The following is a 6,819-nucleotide window of genomic DNA, read 5'->3' on the forward strand; positions in this document are numbered from 1 at the left end:
ATAAACGGAACCTAAATGTAAATAAAAATGTAAATTATATAATTAATAGCCTTTGGCTTAGGGTGTTCCAACACCCAAAATCCTATAGCCGAGGTATAGTGTTTTAATTAGAGCTTAGAGCATATCTAAAGATTCCCAAATGCTCTTAGCCTAATGACAACATCAAATCCATGATTTGTGAATAATTGAACTTAATATTTAAAATTAAGGAAAGAAAACACCCTCCACCAACACACACATCATCTATAATCATTTTCATCATTAAAACTATATTTTTTTATTCATTACTTAATTATAGTTGCTAAAGCTGTGCTGGCATGCATATTGGTTAAGTGGTCCATTTCATGGTTATCTTATATTTATTATTTAGATCAAATCAAACAATCATTTTTTTTTTAATTTTGATTTTAATCTAAAATCAAATCCATCAATTTCGATCTAATTCTAATATAATTTCAATCAACTTGAATTGATTTAATTTCAATTTAAAATTAAATTAGTTTAATTTCAATTTTAAGTAGATGGTGCCATCTCTATTCAGAATAGCCCTTTTTTTTTTATCATAATTGCAGTTATTTTATTTTATTTTTAATTCAATTGGAGGCCCAATTCAATAACAACTAATAAGTTATATAATTAAAATAATAATCTCTCTTTTTCACTATAATAGTAATTTATTTTATAAGTAAAATAAGGAGACTTAAACTCGAAATCTCTCTACTCTTTACACTTTAAATATTAAAAAAGTCTAATCAGACTACTTCTAATTAACAAACAGTCCAAATAATAATAACTCTTAGGTTAGTCCTATAAAAGTTTAATTAAGTAGAATTAATAGAAGTATATAAATGGCATAGCTCTAAAATTATCTCACTATATTGACAAATGAAATAATCCTATGTTCACAACGTAAAGGATTCATGCACTTTAAAACCCACAGATTTTTTTTTTTCAATTATGATAACAAAAAGAAGAAAAAAAGCAGAAAAGATCAAACCTGAGTTGTCTTTGTAATGTAGATGGAACCCGAACGCAGTATCCTTTGCGTGAAGAAAGTGGAGCATGCCACCCTATGCGTGAGCTGCATGGAAATACTTCAAAAAATATTAAAAAGTGATAATGATGGATCATTAATTAGTTAGTTAATTATAAAAATTAATCATAATTAATTAGAAAGGTGAGAACAAATGTTGGGTTTTCTTTTTGGATTAAGTAAAGCGGGGACCTCAATTAATTAAAATAAGCTATCGTGAAGCACCTGAAGTGAGAAAACGAAGAAACAAAGAGATTCTAATTAATTTTTTTTCTTCTTCTTTTTAAAAAAGTTTACTTTTATGCAAATTATTTCCATGGAAAACCATAGATGTCCACATCAACCATTTGGTCCCATTGGATAGACTTAGTGGAACATGGCATTGTTTTGCTTCTTCACTCTCTCTTTTCAAAATGCAAATTCATCAATTCGAATTACATCTCTTGAACACTGAAAATTTAGGTTGATTGAGTCAATTAAAATGGCTCAATTTCAAGCCGAGTCATATGTATTATTAAGTTAACCCTTAATTTTATGAATTATTTGGATTCGAGTCATTTCAATTTTCGTAAGAACTAAAATGGGTTAGAATTAGTTTTAGGTCATTGGTTAAGTCAAAATTGGCTGACAATAATCATTAATATTCGTGGAAAGACTCTTTTAAACAGTAATCGTGTATTGTGCTACAGATACGTTGTGAATAAGTGTAGAAGTAGATATATGAAAATGGAAGTTATCAACTATGCTTATAATTTATCCTCCATCGTCAACTTTCCTGTCTGATGGGGTTGAGTGCCGTGGGCATCCGTTTACTTGGAAAAATAGAAGAAAGGGTTAGCTATGGAAGTCGGTTTCCTTCATCTCCAGATCTGATTTGATTGATGGTTCTGATATGGCTACTTGTTGGTCCTCTACATATGATCTAGAACTTTAATTTTTTTTTTCTTATTTAGAAATTAAAATTCTATAATAATTTAATTTAATTGATTTTTTTATTAATTTTTATATTTTAAATAAAAAATTTTAATTTTTTTAAATTTTTTAAAAACTAAAATAAATATGATGGTAAAAAAATTTAAATTATAAATAATTTATTAAAAAAAAAAAGATGATGTCTCCCATTTCAATTAGTGATATGTAGATACTCTAATTCGTTTAGAAAGCACGAAATAAACATATTTATTGAAACCATATTAAAAAAAAAGTAAATAAAATAATAATAATTTTAAATAATAATAATAATCAAAGATAAAAGGTACATGGTAGTCTGGAATCGGTCGAGCCGAATAACCAAAATGTTTTAAAATATAATCAAAATTGAACTGAAAATTTTGAAAAGGCAACTTAAAAAACTGAATTAAATAGGAGTTTTTATCTTTGATTAATATTGTTATTTTAGCATAATAATAATAATAATAATAATAATAATAATAATAACAATAATAATAATAATAATAAATAACTAATAATAATAATATCTCAAAAGAAATTAATAGATTATTAAAAGAGAAGTATTCAAGTTTTTTTTTGGGATTCTAGTAAAAATAGATATGAATATGATAATTTATTTAGATCTAATTTATCATAAATTTAAAATATAAATATACGGATGTCTTATGTCTTAGTTCATAGGCAAGAATTTTTCAGATAGACATTTTTTGAACATCCTTCAAAGTAGACAAAGATGGGTCTTGTGCAAAAATTAATTCTTTGGCAATAAAACTAAAGCAAGATTTTGAATCAAGCAATGTGTTTCCTCATGTTCAGAGACCTTTGAGCTAGAGCCAAACCCTGGTTTTCCCTTGTTATATTCAGTGGTCCCTCCTCCCAAAGGTTCCATAAAATTCAACTTTGACGCAGCTGTTTGTAAAGAGAAAGGTTTGGGTTCTGTTGTGGTGGTCGCTCGCAATCATCTTGGAGTTTCCCTCTTTTGTGGTCAGTCAAACAAGTTCCCCATATTTCTTCTCCCTTGCTCTGGACGCAATTGCACCACAGGAAGCAATAATTTTAGCTAGCGATAAGGGAATGCTCCGTCCATTTTTCAAAGGAGATTCAAAAATGATTATTAATACTGGTGATATATGGGCATATTCTATGCCCCTCTGAAGTGGATATAATAATGACACATACTGCTTCTTTTTTTTTTTCTTGCTCTTTGCTTTTCATTGAAAGGAAAGATAACTAGACTGCCCATAATATGGGAAAAATGACCTTAATTCAATCAAATTTTTTTTAATAAAAAAGGAAAAAAATATCTATTGCCGTATAACCTATCAATTTTTATTCAACTTATTATATTTTTATTAAATAAAAAAAATTGCGGTGGCTTAAAAATCTTATGAAGCTATAATTGTTTTTCATTCTAATTAATGATCTCCCTAATCTATTAGGGGAAAAAATGTCATGGTCTGTTCGATTGAGAGAGAGAGAGAGAGAGAGAGAGAGAGAGAGAGAGAGAAAAGAGCCCACATCACGTGCATCCACCAATCAATGATACAGAAAAAAGGGACACGCAAAAAAGGAACCATTGATCCCTTATTCTAAAGTATTTCTTCTATAGCGCATTGGGAAGCAAAACTAATTGGAGTCTCGTCGGTTGCCCGCAAGGCACATCAAACATCTGCATCATAGGCTAATTTTTACCGACTCTCGCTCAACTTTAAAATTTGTATACTTCATTATTTTATTTTTACTTTTTTTTTATTTTAAAATCTCTTAACTTAAAAAATATTATATAAAAATCTTTTATGTTAAAATTTTAATATATTTTTAATCAATTTAATACGTGACATTACCGCATTGTAAAATAAAAATAAATTAAGTACAATAAATTATTTCACCCAATAAAATTTAGCTTTAAAATCAGAAAACTCATCCGACATAATTTTTTTGCATATAAAAAAATGTGTTCCTGGATTTTCTCCAATCCAAGATGTTCGCAAATCAGCTTTGAGGTTGTACCTACACCTTGGATGAAAAATTGCTTCATTGTATCGTGACATTATCAATCAAGCTTCAACAGAAGAGTAGAATAGAAGAAAGGAGAGGATCCCCTTTAGCACCAATAGGTATTTAAAATGAAAAACAGGGGATTTTAGAAAGAAAGAGAGAGAGAGAGAGAGATTGAGAAGAGAGTAATATGAAGTTCATTTGTGGTATCTTTAACTTTTTATTTATTTTTATTTTATAATGTGGTATCATTACGTATCGGATTGCTTGGAGATATTTTGGGATTTTAGTATAAAAGACTTTTATGTGGTATTTTTTAAGTTGAGAGATTTTATAGTAATAAAATAAAGATAGGATGGAAGTGTAATGAACTCCAAAGTTAAAGGACAGCTGGTAAAAATTAACCTTACATAATAGCATAAGGAATAAAAAAAAAAGTGATGTAGTCGACAAAGTTGAATTCATAGATGAAAAGTGAACCACCTTATAACACCCCTAATTTTTAAATAATTATTTTATATGTAAATGTAAATATTTTGGTCTAATCCCAGGTGTTGTAGGCTTTGCATAGGTACTATCGTTTAATGGCAATTCGGCCGTCGCCCGGAACTATAATTTCGAGCCGAGCAGATAAGCTGCCAGAATTACTTCAAAATCGAGTCAAGATTATAGCCTACTCCACCATTTTTTGATGTTCTGGATGCGTTTCCAATATCTGAATTAGCGTAGGTAAGCCCGAAACCTATGTTTCCTTAATTATTTAGTTTTGAGTTTAGATTAAAAATTCATAAAATATTCGTGGGTAGTTATAAAATTATAATTCTTTTTGTATTAGCTTAGTAATATTGCTAAGGACTGTGGAGCAAATTTTTAGAATTTTTAGAGCTCAATTGGGCAATTTTTGCAAAATGGGTAGTTATAAGGACTAAATTGTAATTTTTTAAATTATGATTGTTGACTATTTGGATGGGCCCAGGAGGGGCCATGTGATGTGATTGAGATATGGTTGTGTGACTTGTGAATATAGAAGTGTATTTTGAGCCCTTTTGCAGGTTGGGTAGGTTCTAGGTATAGGAGGAACTCTGTCGGATTTTCGACACGACTTAGGATATCTTTGATTCTTTTTAAGCTTGTATTGAGTCAATTATATTAAATAATTATAATAAAATTATCAGGTGAGTCGGGACAACCTTCCTCCTCCTCCCAGTCGCCACAATGACCTCAATTCACGTCTGTGAGTAAAATATTTATTTTAATTATAATTTCAATATTACTATATATTCAGACATGCCCATACATCACTTATAAATATAAATTTATGTAGTTAAATACTAGACAAATTTTATGTTGCATCTTTATTTGATGAAATTATATGGATATTGTTTTATGGTATTTTGGAGCAGCGTGCGTGTGGTGTGTGGTATTGGATATGGACTGGATGGGTAGACGCGGCTGGAGCTTGACTCGTTGGGACCCAATCCTTTTATGGATGAGTCGAGGTAGGCACGACTCGAGATGATCTCGTTGGCCCCCTCATTTGGTCTATTAAGCGAAAGTCCGGCTTAAGATGTACTCGCTGGTAGAGATTGGATTAAGAGAGCTGTATGAGAGATCAGCTCCCATATGTCCACTGTTTGCATATTATATGAGTGCGTGAGTGCTTCATATTACCTTTTTGCTGTTATGATGTGATTTATATAAAAATTATGATGGTATTGCATTTCACTCTTTAGGATGAATTAGTTTTAGATAGCTATAAAAATTGTAGTTAAAATCGATATTTAACTTTCTGAGTCAAACGCTTACTCCTGTTCACCTTATTTTTCCAGGATACAGGAGATTTCTTGTTGAGTTCTAACCTGTCTCTCTCCCTCGCAGGTTATCTATTAATGTCTGTGATATTTTCTATAATTTTACTAACTTCTAGAATTCTGCATGTGTTATAAATATTTTATTTGAATTGGGTTTGTAATAAAATATCGTGTTGAATCTGTAAAATTATTAGATGCATGTATGATTGGATTGGATGAGAGAGCTGAGCTCCTATTTGTTTTTATGACATTATGATTATGTGAAGGGTGAGCTAAGCTCCCCAAATTATTATATATTGTGCTTACAGGTTAGGCGAGTCAAAAACTCCCCGTTGTATGGTCCATGTTAGGGCTGGACTTTGTCCGATTGTTTTCTTGAAATTGGGCTTAATATAGGCTTTAGGATTGGGTTAAGGAATAGTTAGGCTTACTACGGACCTCGGAGGCTTTAGGCTGACCCAGGTCTTAGTGCCAGTCCGATCCATAGGTTGGGTCGTGATACACCTTATATGAATTAAGGGTAGACTCGACAAAGGTCTAGTTTCAACCCCAATCAACCTGGAACCATCGGTTCTAAGGTCCAGTTTCAACCCGGAACCATCGCTTCTTTGGCCATTCGGGTTTGAACCGAAACTGGCCTGGATTTAGTTATTTCAAACTGGTTCTTGTTCAATCATGGATTCTAGGTCAATTTCAATTTGATTTAGAAGCGAATTCAATTTCATTTTATATAGTTATGGTTTTGATTGGATCCCGGTCTAATTTTTTATATGAATTTTGTACCAACATTCTTAAACAAAACTTAAATTTAAGAAAATTATAAATAAAATATCAACATTTGTTTTTATTGATATATAAATTTATTACAACAAAATGTAAAAATAAAAAAAAATGACTAAAACATATATATGATATACAATTTAGCTATATAATTTCCTTGTTAACACGAAATTAATAATTGATTCTCCTTAATTTCATTTTTAATATTACAATCACTCTTAGCTTGCAGTAACAAAATATACAGTT

Source organism: Hevea brasiliensis, chromosome 10 (assembly GCF_030052815.1).
Source record: "Hevea brasiliensis isolate MT/VB/25A 57/8 chromosome 10, ASM3005281v1, whole genome shotgun sequence".
Taxonomy (NCBI): domain Eukaryota; kingdom Viridiplantae; phylum Streptophyta; class Magnoliopsida; order Malpighiales; family Euphorbiaceae; genus Hevea; species Hevea brasiliensis.